This window comes from Bufo gargarizans, chromosome 1 (assembly GCF_014858855.1).
Source record: "Bufo gargarizans isolate SCDJY-AF-19 chromosome 1, ASM1485885v1, whole genome shotgun sequence".
NCBI lineage: Eukaryota > Metazoa > Chordata > Amphibia > Anura > Bufonidae > Bufo > Bufo gargarizans.
In genome coordinates this window covers 470,337,249-470,354,481 of record NC_058080.1, presented here as the reverse complement: position 1 = coordinate 470,354,481, position 17,233 = coordinate 470,337,249, and the positions used below count along the sequence as shown (strand labels likewise).

The 17,233-nt window shown below is 43.7% G+C and overlaps 1 long non-coding RNA gene across 1 annotated transcript in view; it reads right to left on the bottom strand.

Annotated features, from left to right (window-relative positions):
- The window catches only part of LOC122932875, a 63,941-nt gene extending 62,876 nt beyond the window's left edge, over window positions 1-1,065 (bottom strand). Inside the window, exon 1 of the long non-coding RNA XR_006388352.1 lies at window positions 1,010-1,065. This is a non-coding gene — a long non-coding RNA (uncharacterized LOC122932875). The remainder of the gene's footprint in view (window positions 1-1,009) is intronic.
- Between the last annotated feature and the right edge of the window lie 16,168 nt (window positions 1,066-17,233).

Below are 17,233 nucleotides of genomic sequence, written 5' to 3'. Positions count from 1 at the left end.
GCATCACAAATTATGCCTTAAAGGTGGCAGATGCCTGCCCCTGTTTACACACACAAGAGTTAGAGTGTCAGAAAAAACTGTGGTTTGTTCTGCACAAGCCTGAAAAAATTCTTATTATTATTTGGGAGTGCAGCAGTACAGTGTGGATGTGGACAAGGCAACGTCTAAAGTGTGTATGGATAATAGTGGCATGTGGCAGCAATCATAGCGGCAGTAGTAGAAGCACAGCATGGAACAGACAAGGTAGTAGATGTGTGTGTCCGACTGTGTTAGGGTAGTAGAATATTAGTGGCAGCTGTGTAGAGGGAATGGTAGTGGCAGTAGGGGTAATGGAAGTAGGGGCATTATCATCAGGGAGTAGCAGCTGCAGTGCTGAAGGCAGCAGCAGCCATATGGTACAGAACATGATGGTAGGCAGGTAGACAGCGTCAGTGGCGTGATGGGGCTAGCGATCAATGGCCACTGTAAGCAATAGTAGATCTATTCAACAGCCTCAGCCGAAGGTGTGTAAAAATCCTCATGGATCCATGCCTGATTTATTTTGACAAATCTAATGTTTTGTACACTGGTGGAGGAAAACGTTGTTGTTTTTTTGGTTGAGATCACGCCACTTACAGCTCTGTAAGCCCTATTTGAGATGACACTGGAGGCTGGACAAGACAGTGACAGCAAACTGGGCCAGTTCTGGCCACAACCAATCTGCCTGCCCAGAAGTCCGTAAGGTCTATATACCGAGGAAAGGCCACAGTCATTTAGAAAGCTAGACAATTTAAACAATACAGAAAAGTCAGACCGATGGAATATGGCAAGAGCTGTGGTTGATAACATACAAAACAATTCATTTTTTAAAAATTATAAAATTTTGGTAAAGACATGGAACTTTGCCACTATGGACAACAGGCCAAAAGTCCAACGGATGGGATATGGCAAAAACTGCAGCTTTTGGCATAGAGAAGAATTACATTTTAGAGAAGAATAACATTTTGGAGATGGCATGGAACTGTCTTACCTAAAGTGGTACAGCATCCACTACACTGCCATCAACTTCAGCAGATGAGAGCTCAGTCTACTCACAACTGAATTGCAGAGCGTGCAGAGTTGTTTTCTGGACATACTTTACATTTTTGATAACTGACGACAGAGTGGAACAAGGAACAGAAGCCTGCCAGCTCTCGCTGTATGCACGCCGCACGGGAAAGAAGCAGACTCCAACGTTTGACATGTAAAAGATACCAGCAACGGTGTCTTTAAAGGTATATTCTTTTATTGTATTATCCTCTCAATATGTCCTACAATCAGCCAGGAAGCGTTTCGGCAAACATGCCTTTATCAACAGGTAGTCCCTAATACAAATGCATGTCATATATAAATAGTTCATTGCGCCGCCCCTGTGACATCAGACGCCCAAAGCGAGCGGTAATCAACAGGTGGTCATCAATAAAATACAAAGCAAAGCAAAATAATTCAGGATCTCGCTCTTAACAGGTATCTCAATCAAACAAATATATATTATATATTCATATATAAAGAATACCACTGTATAGACTTGAGGATCCTTCAATGGAGGATCAGACTCTAGGAAAATACAATATAAAATGATTAGTCATAAAATAGACCAATCAATAGACAAATTCTCATATATGCATAATCGCATAGTCCCTATTTAGTCCCCTGGGATGTAATGTATCCAATATGTGGATCCAGTAGGCCTCCCTACGTAGAAAAAGTTTCTTGATGTCTCGCCCTCTTCTTGGTCTTTTTACTTGTTTCAATACCTGAAACCTTAATTGGGCTATAGTATGTTTACATTTGTCAAAGTGATATGGAATGGGCAACATCAGATTTCTCGTCCTAATAGTGGATTTTTGCTTACCAATCCGATCCCTGATTGTCTGCATTGTTTCCCCAATGTACAGCATTTTATAAGATAAATCACATTTGTGTATTCACACGTAAAAAAAACTTCCACTTCATACACATGCTCTGTGCGGGGATGATGGAAAACCGAAACCTTCATTATGTAAGAACACTATAGACAATGGAGACACGGAAGATGCCCTTCCGCTGTGCTGACAATCAGCATGAACCACCTTATGTTTATAACTGGAGTTCCTCTTGTTACATATTAGAGGTGGATTTTTAAATTCTTCCACCTGCGGATATGCTTTCCCCAATAAATTCCAGTGTTTTGATTTCCAAACACTCCTCCCAAGAGGACTAAATTCGGATTTTGAATTATTTGGCTTCTTGTAGACATTGGAGAGGGGTGCCTAGTAAAAGCCCCCTCCCCTTATTCTTCAAACAATGAAAAGTACACAAGTACTAATAATCATCTGATAATGGGAAGTATTAACAATACAATTTATAATATAGTTCTACCCAATAACTATTTGAATTTGGGCCCTAATTATGGAGGAAACATACCAGTTTATATGGAAACTATGGAGATTGATATGGGGGGTGGAAATCCATAGAAAACGCATAGAAAACGCATAGAAAACGCATATGCGGTTTTTGATATGTGATGCGGTTTTTGCGGTTTCTGATGCGTTCTTGGATTTCTTTAGGACCTGGATTTCCTATAATAAAGAAATAGACGGATAGTTGCCAATGTTGAGGATAAGGAGAATTTGACTGACAAATGTAGGACCCAATTGAACATGCAGCTAATGAAACATACCTCTAATCTAATTGAGAGAGAACAAAGGGAAGGAATGGAGTCCAACAGAATAGGTTCTCTAAGTTTATTTTAAGTCCATGGCATTTTAATCTATTTATGTTTTTATAAATAAAAGATATTATATTCTTAAATGAAAGGTAAAGAAATCTATATGAGTAAATAGATATATATGAACAGTATGTACCGAGGGTATAGGGAAGAGTCAAATTTGAATAGGAGAAATCCTTGTCGGGTTTTGGTGGGGGGTTTGGAAGCCGCAGTATTTAAAGAAGAAGGGTAGTACTCGCACTATAGCCACTGAGGAAGAGGGCGGACCCTCAAAACGCGTCTGGCTGGTCCTGCGAGTGTCAAACTACCCACCCAAACCTGAATACAGACCTACAAATTACAGTATTGGTCATTGGAAGATCTCCATACGTCTTGAAACACGCCAGTGAAAGTAAAGCAGGTTCAAGGTATCGCAAGATCAAGCGAACCTTGCAGACTACTTCCTGGTCGGTGACACGCAAGGAAGTAACCACCTGGAACGCCGAGACCAGCGAGCAGAAATCCTGTAGTATCGGATCCCATACAAGTTTGGGAGATACAAAGGACCTAGCGACCATCAGAGCGGCAACCCCGTTAAGGACAGTCACTCTCAAGGGCAAGGTAAGAGGGTTTGAAAAACAAGGGGGACGCCCAAGTTATAAAACCCGACTACCTTTTGTACCTTACCTAACCCTAACTGCATATTCTGTGCACAGAGCTATTGACACAAAATTGTTCCATCGGATGGACACAGTTACAAATGATTTATATGCACAATTGAGCACTTTTTGCATATTCAGGATTTTTCATATTGATGAAGAGTAATATATCCATCCAGATAGCTAGTACATTGAATATACTGAGATAGACCCAAATTTATTGTTCCCAGTGCAATATACATACTGCATTTTATTTGTAATTTTTATGTGTAATATTTTGCGCAATTTTATATGCTATTGTATTATATAAAGATATCACTTATAGATCTGCCAGCTGGTGAGTGCCTGTTTTTACCTTTACTGTATATTATATTTGCTATATAGGATGAACAGGTGAAGCATCCATAAAAACAGAGCACCCTAACCATAGTAACAGATACGGGTGAGCCACGATATATATATATAATATATAATCTCATTTCATTCACCTAATATCGGCGAGCTCCCCAGTGCCTGTTAGTATGGACATCTGGCAGTTTATAGAGAACCAAAACACCAGGTTGGAGACATTCACTTTTGAAGAAGCTAGCACAAACAATTTAAATGGATCCAGTGAGAGATCCGTCACAGAGTCGTTTAGAGAGCTGGAAACCTTGCTGATCAAGCAATTAAAACAAAAATGGGAAATCAAATCCCTAGGGAAACATCTAGAATTGGGTATAATACCCAAAGGATTACAGCTCTCTAAGAACCCAGCGACGGATCTAATAAATGATTCCTTCAGGGAGGAATGGGATAACCTCTTGATGAAACAATCTATAGCATTGGTAGAACTAATTATCAAAAGGAGGAACAAAATTTTAGAAGAAGCCTCAGAAAAAATCCCAAAAATTAGGGAATTGATACAGACATTCCCTATGAGTAAAGAAACCACAAACTGGCAACAAAGAATTTGCAAAAATTTAGGATTAATAGAACAAGAGATAATTAGTAAAAAAAAAAGTAAGAAATTAAAGAAAACTACCAGAGGAGAAATAGATAAACAGTCATCAGGCGTAAATCAACATATATCTAGACTTTAAATGAAGAACCCATTAGAGAAAATAGAGAAAATAGACAATGCATAGAATATGAAATCCCAGTGAGAAATAGGTACTAACCAATCATGAACAACCATTTTTTAGATGGGACCCCTCCACACCACAAAACGAAAACACGCCAAACGAGACATACAACACCAGAACGGGTGAAATCCCCTCCGAAAATGAGTCATCACCGAGAAATGGGTCACCAATACAACCTGAGACACAGGGACCAACACCAAGGAACACAATACAACTGGAGGGAGGGGGAGTATCAGGGAAGGAGGGAGAAATACATCCCAAATCGGTATCAATACCATCACGATCAAAGGGGACAAGGAGGGGAAAGGGAAAAGGTAAGAAGGAATTACAGAGAATAAAAACTCAGAAAGAGACAGATTCAATTATTAATTTGAGCCAAACATCACTTACCTCAACACAGATCCAATTATTGAATAAGGGACTAAAATTCGCCCCTACGGCACAAGCCAACAAATTTGATACCTTTTTTGGAATAGAGAAATTTGTTAGAAAATTGTGCCTCAAGAAACACTTTATGAGGAACCCCATATCCATGAACTCTACGGAAAATGATACTTTCCTCCATACAAACCTAAAATTAAGGAGTAAGATGTACCCGAGACAGCAAATAGGCCATGAGATGGCAGCATTCAAAAAGTCTGTAGAAACAGATATTAGGAAATTAAAAACTAATGGAAGATTAGGGAATAATGTGTCCACACAAGAAATTCAGGCCTTGAAACAATTACAAAAGACAGAGAACATCACTATACGACCTGCGGATAAGGGAGGGGCCATCGTCATTCTGGAGACACAAAAATATGAGGCAGAATGTCTAAGACAATTGTCGGACACTGACACATACTCCAGACTTACGAAGGACCCCACGAATGAATACATGGGGGAATTGATGGACTATGCCAGAGATGGCTGGGAAAGGGGAATTCTAAATGAACATGAGTTCAAATATATCACCAAGACTCACCATAGATTGCCAATATTTTATTGCCTCCCAAAAGTTCATAAAGATCAAATGAATCCCCCAGGGAGACCAATCATCTCTGGCATAGGGTCATTAACCTCGAATCTATCGGAGTATATTGACAAACTCCTACAACCTAGTGTAAAAAAGAACTTTGCATACATTAGGGATACGACTCAAGTTATAAAAAATAGTGGAGGGTCTTAAATACGAGGAGGACTGGATATTAGGGACCTTAGATGTAAGTTCACTTTATATGGTTATAAATCATGATCAAGGAATTCAAGCACTAAGGAAACAGCTAAAGACGCATAGTGATCTCGTGGAGAAACAAATTGACTTTATAGCAGAGGGGGTAAAATTTATTCTGACCCACAATTACTTTGCATATAATTTGGATTACTATCTCCAGACCAGGGGGACTGCCATGGGTACCAGGTTTGCCCCCAGTTATGCAAATCTATTCATGGCACAGTGGGAAGAAGAGAAGATCCTGCCCATGGTGGGGGCAGACCTGGTACTCTGGCATAGGTTTATTGACGACATCCTGTTTGTCTGGAGAGGCACGAGAGGGGATCTTGATAGATTCCTTGGAAGAATAAATAGTAATATTTATAACCTCAAATTTTCTGCCAATTTAAGTGAAGAAAAAATAGAATTCCTGGACTTATTAATTAGGGTGCAAAATAAACAGCTATTCTGCAGTACATACCAAAAAGAGGTTTTTCCGAAACAGTTACATCCTTTTTTCAAGCTGCCATCTACCAAGATGGTTGCTTGAAGTCACAACAGGACAATTTAAGCGAATAAAAAGAAATTGTACTGACGTAACAGATTTTGAGAGGGAGGCCGAAATTATGAAGGAGCGTTTTTTGGACAAAAATTATCCCAGTAATGTATTGGATAAAGCACTCACTAAAGTGAAAAATACACATAGGGAGATCTTCTTTATAGAAAGTATAAAAGAAGATAAAAAAGAAAAGAAGATCAGCTCAGAATCATATTACCTTTTAGTAAACAACATAAAGAAATAGAGGGAATTGTGAGGAAGCACTGGCATCATTTACTGAGTGATAAAATAATAGGCCCTCTGGTCAGTGATGGTCCCCAAATTACATATACAAGGGCTCAGAATCTATCTTTAAAGGTAGCACCATCAGTTAAAAATAAAGGGAATAAATCATCCATGCAAAGCTGGTTGAATTTGAGTGGCTTTTATAGATGTGGGAAATGTGGGATCTGCAAACTCACATAATTTTCTAGGAAGACCATGGAAATTCAATCACGGGTAAATTCCTTTGCGTGGAAAATAAAAGAATTTCTGACCTGTAGCTCAAGTAATATTCTATACATGATAGAATGCCAGTGTAAAAAACAATATATTGGGAGGACTAAACGCTCATTGAAAAAAAGACTGTCAGAACACATCACCAATATAAAAAATTGCTATGAAAAGCACTCTCTTTCATTACACTATAAACAATGCCACAACAAAAATCCTGAAGGTATGGTCTTCGCGGCCTTTGAAAAGGTGGATGTCCATTGGAGGGGCAGAGACCATATCACCAGGATGTCCAGGCAGGAATCCAGGCGAATTTTTGATTTCCAAACACTCCTCCCAAGAGGACTAAATTCGGATTTTGAATTATTTGGCTTCTTGTAGACATTGGAGAGGGGTGCCTAGTAAAAGCCCCCTCCCCTTATTCTTCAAACAATGAAAAGTACACAAGTACTAATAATCATCTGATAATGGGAAGTAGTTACAATACTATTTATAATATAGTTCTACCCAATAACTATTTGAATTTGGGCCCTAATTATGGAGGAAACATACCAGTTTATATGGAAACTATGGAGATTGATATGGGGGGTGGAAATCCATAGAAAACGCATAGAAAACGCATAGAAAACGCATATGCGGTTTTTGATATGTGATGCGGTTTTTGCGGTTTCTGATGCGTTCTTGGATTTCTTTAGGACCTGGATTTCCTATAATAAAGAAATAGACGGATAGTTGCCAATGTTGAGGATAAGGAGAATTTGACTGACAAATGGAGGACCCAATTGAACATGCAGCTAATGAAACATACCTCTAATCTAATTGAGAGAGAACAAAGGAAAGGAATGGAGTCCAACAGAATAGGTTCTCTAAGTTAATTTTAAGTTTATTTTAAGTCCATGGCATTTTAATCTATTTATGTTTTTATAAATAAAAGATATTATAGTCTTAAATCAAAGGTAAAGAAATCTATATGAGTATATAGATATATATGAACAGTATGTACCGAAGGTATAGGGAAGAGTCAAATTTGAATAGGAGAAATCCTTGTCGGGTTTTGGTGGGGGGTTTGGAAGCCGCAGTATTTAAAGAAGAAGGGTAGTACTCGCACTATAGCCACTGAGGAAGAGGACGGACCCTCAAAACGCGTCTGACTGGTCCTGCGAGTGTCAAACTACCCACCCGAACCTGAATACAGACCTACCAATTACAGTATTGGTCATTGGAAGATATCCATACGTCTTGAAACACGCCAGTGAAAGTAAAGCAGGTTCAAGGTATCGCGAGATCAAGCGAACCTTGCAGACTACTTCCTGGTCGGTGACACGCAAGGAAGTAACCACCTGGAACGCCGAGACCAGCGAGCAGAAATCCTGTAGTATCGGATCCCATACAAGTTTGGGAGATACAAAGGACCTAGCGACCATCAGAGCGGCAACCCCGTTAAGGACAGTCACTCTCAAGGGCAAGGTAAGAGGGTTTGAAAAACAAGGGGGACGCCCCAGTTTTAAAACCCGACTACCTTTTGTACCTTACCTAACCCTAACTGCATATTCTGTGCACAGAGCTATTGACACAAAATTGTTCCATCGGATGGACACAGTTACAATCTTCACATAAGGAGTTGATATTAGAGTTGAGCGAACACCTGGATGTTCGGGTTCGAGAAGTTCGGCCGAACATCCCGGAAATGTTCGGGTTCGGGATCCGAACCCGATCCGAACTTCGTCCCGAACCCGAACCCCATTGAAGTCAATGGGGACCCGAACTTTTCGGCACTAAAACGGCTGTAAAACAGCCCAGGAAAGGGCTAGAGGGCTGCAAAAGGCAGCAACATGTAGGTAAATCCCCTGCAAACAAATGTGGATAGGGAAATTAATTAAAATAAAAATTAAATAAATAAAAATTAACCAAAATCAATTGGAGAGAGGTTCCATAGCAGAGAATCTGGCTTCCCGTCACCCACCACTGGAACAGTCCATTCTCAGATATTTAGGCCCCGGCACCCAGGCAGAGGAGAGAGGTCCCGTAACAGACAATCTGGCTTCATGTCAGCAGAGAATCAGTCTTCATGTCATAGCAGAGAATCAGGCTTCACGTCACCCACCACTGTAAGAGTCCATTTTCATAAATTTAGGCCCAGCACCCAGGCAGAGGAGAGAGGTCCCGTAACAGACAATCTGGCTTCATGTCAGCAGAGAATCAGTCTTCATATCATAGCAGAGAATCTGGCTTCCCGTTACCCACCACTGGAACAGTCCATTCTCAGATATTTAGGCCCCGGCACCCAGGCAGAGGAGAGAGGTCCCGTAACAGACAATCTGGCTTCATGTCAGCAGAGAATCAGTCTTCATATCATAGCAGAGAATCAGGCTTCACGTCAGCCACCAATGCAACAGTCCATTGTCAGATATTTAGGCCCAGCACCCAGGCAGAGGAGAGAGGTCCCGTAACAGACAATCTGGCTTCATGTCAGCAGAGAATCAGTCTGCATGTCATAGCAGAGAATGAGGCTTCACGTCACCCACCACTGCAACAGTCCATTTTCATAAATTTAGGCCCAGCACCCAGGCAGAGGAGAGAGGTCCCGCAACAGAGGATCTGGCTTCATGTCAGCAGAGAATCAGTCTGCATGTCATAGCAGAGAATCAGGCTTCACGTCAGCCACCACTGCAACAGTCCATTGTCATAAATTCAGGCCCAGCACCCAGGCAGAGGAGAGAGGTCCCGTAACAGACAATCTGGCTTCATGTCACCAGAGAATCAGTCTGCATGTCATAGCAGAGAATGAGGCTTCACGTCAGCCACCACTGCAACAATCCATTGGCATATATTTAGGCCTAGCACACAGGCAGAGGAGAGGTTCATTCAACTTTGGGTAGCCTTGCAATATAATGGTAAAATGAAAATAAAAATAGGATTGAATGAGGAAGTGCCCTGGAGTCCAATAATATATGGTTATGGGGAGGTAGTTAATGTCTAATCTGGACAAGGGACGGACAGGTCCTGTGGGATCCATGCCTGGTTCATTTTTATGAACGTCAGCTTGTCCACATTGGCTGTAGACAGGCGGCTGCGTTTGTCTGTAATGACGCCCCCTGCCGTGCTGAATACACGTTCAGACAAAACGCTGGCTGCCGGGCAGGCCAGCACCTCCAAGGCATAAAAGGCTAGCTCTGGCCACGTGGACAATTTAGAGACCCAGAAGTTGAATGGGGCCGAACCATCAGTCAGTACGTGGAGGGGTGTGCACACGTACTGTTCCACCATGTTAGTGAAATGTTGCCTCCTGCTAACACGTTGCGTATCAGGTGGTGGTGCAGTTAGCTGTGGCGTGTTGACAAAAGTTTTCCACATCTCTGCCATGCTAACCCTGCCCTCAGAGGAGCTGGCCGTGACACAGCTGCCTTGGCGACCTCTTGCTCCTCCTCTGCCTTGGCCTTGGGCTTCCACTTGTTCCCCTGTGACATTTGGGAATGCTCTCAGTAGCGCGTCTACCAACGTGCGCTTGTACTCGCGCATCTTCCTATCACGCTCCAGTGCAGGAAGTAAGGTGGGCACATTGTCTTTGTAGCGTGGATCCAGCAGGGTGGCAACCCAGTAGTCCGCACAGGTTAAAATGTGGGCAACTCTGCTGTCGTTGCGCAGGCACTGCAGCATGTAGTCGCTCATGTGTGCCAGGCTGCCCAGGGGTAAGGACAAGCTGTCCTCTGTGGGAGGCGTATCGTCATCGTCCTGCCTTTCCCCCCAGCCACGCACCAGTGATGGACCCGAGCTGCGTTGGGTGCCACCCCGCTGTGACCATGCTTCATCCTCATCCTCCTCCACCTCCTCCTCATCCTCGTCCTCCTCGTCCTCCAGTAGTGGGCCCTGGCTGGCCACATTTGTACCTGGCCTCTGCTGTTGCCAAAAACCTCCCTCTGAGTCACTTCGAAGAGACTGGCCTGAAAGTGCTAAAAATGACCCCTCTTCCTCCTCCTCCTCCTCCTCCTCCTGGGCCACCTCCTCTTCCATCATCGCCCTAAGTGTTTTCTCAAGGAGACATAGAAGTGGTATTGTAACGCTGATAACGGTGTCATCGCCACTGGCCATGTTGGTGGAGTACTCGAAACAGCGCAACAGGGCACACAGGTCTCGCATGGAGGCCCAGTCATTGGTGGTGAAGTGGTGCTGTTCTGTAGTGCGACTGACCCGTGCGTGCTGCAGCTGAAACTCCACTATGGCCTGCTGCTGCTCGCACAGTCTGTCCAGCATGTGCAAGGTGGAGTTCCACCTGGTGGGCACGTCGCATATGAGGCGGTGAGCGGGAAGGCCGAAGTTACGCTGTAGCGCAGACAGGCGAGCAGCGGCAGGATGTGAACGCCGGAAGCGCGAACAGACGGCCCGCACTTTATGCAGCAGCTCTGACATGTCGGGGTAGTTGTGAATGAACTTCTGCACCACCAAATTCAGCACATGCGCCAAGCAAGGGATGTGCGTCAAATTGGCTAGTCCCAGAGCTGCAACGAGATTTCGCCCATTATCACACACCACCAGGCCGGGCTTGAGGCTCACCGGCAGCAACCACTCGTCGGTCTGTTGTTCAATACCCCGCCACAACTCCTGTGCGGTGTGGGGCCTGTCCCCCAAACATATGAGTTTCAGAATGGCCTGCTGACGTTTACCCCGGGCTGTGCTGAAGTTGGTGGTGAAGGTGTGTGGCTGACTGGATGAGCAGGTGGAAGAAGAGGAGGAGGAAGCCGAGAAGGAGGAGGTGGCAACAGGAGGCAAAGAATGTTGCCCTGCGATCCTTGGCGGCGGAAGGACGTGCGCCAAACAGCTCTCCGCCTGGGGCCCAGCTGCCACTACATTTACCCAGTGTGCAGTTAGGGAGATATAGCGTCCCTGGCCGTGCTTACTGGTCCACGTATCTGTGGTTAGGTGGACCTTGCTACAGATGGCGTTGCGCAGTGCACACTTGATTTTATCGGATACTTGGTTGTGCAGGGAAGGCACGGCTCTCTTGGAGAAGTAGTGCCGGCTGGGAACAACATACTGTGGGACAGCAAGCGACATGAGCTGTTTGAAGCTGTCTGTGTCCACCAGCCTAAATGACAGCATTTCATAGGCCAGTAGTTTAGAAATGCTGGCATTCAGGGCCAGGGATCGAGGGTGGCTAGGTGGGAATTTACGCTTTCTATCAAATGTTTGTGAGATGGAGAGCTGAACGCTGGCGTGTGACATGGTTGAGACGCTTGGTGACGGAGGTGGTGGTGGTGGTGTTGGTGGTACATCCCCTGTTTGCTGGGCGGCAGGTGCCAACGTTCCTCCAGAGGCGGAGGAAGAGGCCGAGGCGGCAGCAGCAGAATAGGCCGAGGCGGCAGCAGCAGAAGAGGTAGCAGGGGGAGCCTGAGTGACTTCCTTGGTTTTAAGGTGTTTACTCCACTGCAGTTCATGCTTTGCATGCAGGTGCCTGGTCATGCAGGTTGTGCTCAGGTTCAGAACGTTAATGCCTCGCTTCAGGCTCTGATGGCACAGCGTGCAAACCACTCGGGTCTTGTCGTCAGCACATTGTTTGAAGAAGTGCCATGCCAGGGAACTCCTTGAAGCTGCCTTTGGGGTGCTCGGTCCCAGATGGCGGCGGTCAGTAGCAGGCGGAGTCTCTTGGCGGCGGGTGTTCTGCTTTTGCCCACTGCTCCCTCTTTTGCTACGCTGTTGGCTCGGTCTCACCACTGCCTCTTCCTCCGAACTGTGAAAGTCAGTGGCACGACCTTCATTCCATGTGGGGTCTAGGACCTCATCGTCCCCTGCATCGTCTTCCACCCAGTCTTGATCCCTGACCTCCTGTTCAGTCTGCACACTGCAGAAAGACGCAGCAGTTGGCACCTGTGTTTCGTCATCATCAGAGACATGCTGAGGTGGTATTCCCATGTCCTCATCATCAGGAAACATAAGTGGTTGTGCGTCAGTGCATTCTATGTCTTTCACCGCTGGGGAAGGGCTAGGTGGATGCCCTTGGGAAACCCTGCCAGCGGAGTCTTCAAACAGCATAAGAGACTGCTGCATAACTTGAGGCTGAGACAGTTTCCCTGGTATGCATGGGGGTGATGTGACAGACTGATGGGGTTGGTTTTCAGGCGCCATCTGTGCGCTTTCTGCAGAAGACTGGGTGGGAGATAATGTGAACGTGCTGGATCCACTGTCGGCCACCCAATTGACTAATGCCTGTACCTGCTCAGGCCTTACCATCCTTAGAACGGCATTGGGCCCCACCATATATCGCTGTAAATTCTGGCGGCTACTGGGACCTGAGGTAGTTGGTACACTAGGACGTGTGGATGTGGCAGAACGGCCACGTCCTCTCCCAGCACCAGAGGGTCCACTAACACCACCACGACCATGTCCACGTCCGCGTCCCTTACTAGATGTTTTTCTCATTGTTATGGTTCACCACAACAACAAATATATTATTTGGCCCAATGTATTGTATTCAAATTCAGCGGGATATAAATTTGAGGCCTAGTATTTAGGCGCTGGGTGACCGGTATGGATTTAGTGACAGAATTAGACTTGGAAATGCACAGAAGCGTGTGTGTGAAGTTATTCTGAATGACCCTATGTGCACCTTGAATATTATATACCCTTTTTGGGATAGATTTCAAATAGCTCTGATATAGCAGGAACCACTAAATTATGAAATTGCTAAATTGGGAATTGTATTTCAACCCAGAACAAAAAATGTGCTTTGACGGACACTAAATATCTTGCCCAGCAACAACAGTACAGCGGTAACGAGAGATTTAGCAGGATATAAATTTGAGGCCTAGTATTTAGGCGCTGGGTGACAGGTATGGGTTTAGTGACAGAATTAGACTTGAAAATACACAGTAGCGGGTGTGTGTGAAGTTATTCTGAATGACCCAATGTGCACCTTGAATATTATATACCCTTTTAGGGATAGATTTCAAATAGCTCTGATATAGCAGAAACCACTAAATTATGAAATTGCTAAATTGGGAATTGTACTTCAACCCAGAACAAAAAATGTGCTTTGACGGACACTAAATATCTTTCCAAGCAACAACAGTACAGCGGTAACGAGAGATTTAGCAGGATATAAATTTGAGGCCTAGTATTTAGGCGCTGGGTGACAGGTATGGGTTTAGTGACAGAATTAGACTTGGAAATACACAGTAGCGGGTGTGTGTGAAGTTATTCTGAATGACCCAATGTGCACCTTGAATATTATATACCCTTTTAGGGATAGATTTCAAATAGCTCTGATATAGCAGAAACCACTAAATTATGAAATTGCTAAATTGGGAATTGTACTTCAACCCAGAACAAAAAATGTGCTTTGACGGACACTAAATAACTTTCCCAGCTACAACAGGACAGCGGTAACGAGAGATTTAGCGGGATATAAATTTGAGGCCTAGTATTTAGGCGCTGGGTGACAGGTATGGGTTTAGTGACAGAATTAGACTTGGAAATACACAGTAGCGGGTGTGTGTGAAGTTATTCTGAATGACCCTATGTGCACCTTCAATATGATCTACCCTTTTAGGGATAGATTTCAAATAGCTCTGATATAGCAGAAACCACTAAATTATGAAATTGCTAAATTGGGAATTGTATTTCAACCCAGAACAAAAAATGTGCTTTGACGGACACTAAATAACTTTCCCAGCTACAACAGGACAGCGGTAACGAGAGATTTAGCAGGATATAAATTTGAGGCCTAGTATTTAGGCGCTGGGTGACAGGTATGGGTTTAGTGACAGAATTAGACTTGAAAATACACAGTAGCGGGTGTGTGTGAAGTTATTCTGAATGACCCAATGTGCACCTTGAATATTATATACCCTTTTAGGGATAGATTTCAAATAGCTCTGATATAGCAGAAACCACTAAATTATGAAATTGCTAAATTGGGAATTGTACTTCAACCCAGAACAAAAAATGTGCTTTGACGGACACTAAATATCTTTCCAAGCAACAACAGTACAGCGGTAACGAGAGATTTAGCAGGATATAAATTTGAGGCCTAGTATTTAGGCGCTGGGTGACAGGTATGGGTTTAGTGACAGAATTAGACTTGGAAATACACAGTAGCGGGTGTGTGTGAAGTTATTCTGAATGACCCAATGTGCACCTTGAATATTATATACCCTTTTAGGGATAGATTTCAAATAGCTCTGATATAGCAGAAACCACTAAATTATGAAATTGCTAAATTGGGAATTGTACTTCAACCCAGAACAAAAAATGTGCTTTGACGGACACTAAATAACTTTCCCAGCTACAACAGGACAGCGGTAACGAGAGATTTAGCGGGATATAAATTTGAGGCCTAGTATTTAGGCGCTGGGTGACAGGTATGGGTTTAGTGACAGAATTAGACTTGGAAATACACAGTAGCGGGTGTGTGTGAAGTTATTCTGAATGACCCTATGTGCACCTTCAATATGATCTACCCTTTTAGGGATAGATTTCAAATAGCTCTGATATAGCAGAAACCACTAAATTATGAAATTGCTAAATTGGGAATTGTATTTCAACCCAGAACAAAAAATGTGCTTTGACGGACACTAAATAACTTTCCCAGCTACAACAGGACAGCGGTAACGAGAGATTTAGCAGGATATAAATTTGAGGCCTAGTATTTAGGCGCTGGGTGACAGGTATGGGTTTAGTGACAGAATTAGACTTGAAAATACACAGTAGCGGGTGTGTGTGAAGTTATTCTGAATGACCCAATGTGCACCTTGAATATTATATACCCTTTTAGGGATAGATTTCAAATAGCTCTGATATAGCAGAAACCACTAAATTATGAAATTGCTAAATTGGGAATTGTACTTCAACCCAGAACAAAAAATGTGCTTTGACGGACACTAAATAACTTTCCCAGCTACAACAGGACAGCGGTAACGAGAGATTTAGCAGGATATAAATTTGAGGCCTAGTATTTAGGCGCTGGGTGACAGGTATGGGTTTAGTGACAGAATTAGACTTGAAAATACACAGTAGCGGGTGTGTGTGAAGTTATTCTGAATGACCCAATGTGCACCTTGAATATTATATACCCTTTTAGGGATAGATTTCAAATAGCTCTGATATAGCAGAAACCACTAAATTATGAAATTGCTAAATTGGGAATTGTACTTCAACCCAGAACAAAAAATGTGCTTTGACGGACACTAAATAACTTTCCCAGCTACAACAGGACAGCGGTAACGAGAGATTTAGCGGGATATAAATTTGAGGCCTAGTATTTAGGCGCTGGGTGACCGGTATGGATTTAGTGACAGAATTAGACTGGGATATGGCCAAAAAATAACCACACTATTGCTGGTTAAATGCACTTGGTGACGGGCGCAGCTTGCCCCTGATGTAGTATATGGCCAAAAAATGAACAGACTATTGCTGGTTAAATGCACTTGGTGTCACAGCTTGACCAACCACACTACTGAGGGTTAAATGCACTTGGTGACGGGCGCAGCTTGCCCCTGATGTAGTATATGGCCAAAAAATAAACAGACTATTGCTGGTTAAATGCACTTGGTGTGACAGCTTCACCCTGATGTAGGCTTTAGCCAGAAAACAACCACACCATTGAGGGTTAAATGCACTTGGTGACAGGCGCAGCTTGCCCCTGATTTTGTATATGGCCAAAAAATGAACAGACTATTGCTGGTTAAATGCACTTGGTGTGACAGCTTCACCCTGATGTAGGCTTTAGCCAAAAAACAACCACACCATTGAGGGTTAAATGCACTTGGTGACAGGCGCAGCTTGCCCCTGATTTTGTATATGGCCAAAAAATGAACAGACTATTGCTGGTTAAATGCACTTGGTGTGACAGCTTCACCCTGATGTAGGCTTTAGCCAAAAAACAACCACACCATTGAGGGTTAAATGCACTTGGTGACAGGCGCAGCTTGCCCCTGATTTTGTATATGGCCAAAAAATGAACAGACTATTGCTGGTTAAATGCACTTGGTGTGACAGCTTCACCCTGATGTAGGCTTTAGCCAAAAAACAACCACACCATTGAGGGTTAAATGCACTTGGTGACAGGCGCAGCTTGCCCCTGATTTTGTATATGGCCAAAAAATGAACAGACTATTGCTGGTTAAATGCACTTGGTGTGACAGCTTCACCCTGATGTAGGCTTTAGCCAAAAAACAACCACACCATTGAGGGTTAAATGCACTTGGTCGCAGCTTGTGCTGGCGCACCACAAGACACAAAATGGCCGCCGATCACCCCAGAAAAATGTGACTGACAAACGGTCTGGGCAGCCTAAAAACAGTGAGCAATTGAGGATCAGCAGCTCAATGATGCACAGCTGCAGATCGATCAGTTAATCAAGTCCTTTGGAGGAGTTAATCTGCCTAATCTCGCCCTACTGTCGCAGCCGCAACCTCTCCCTACGCTAATCAGAGCAGAGTGACGGGCGGCGCTATGTGACTCCAGCTTAAATAGAGGCTGGGTCACATGGTGCTCTGGCCAATCACA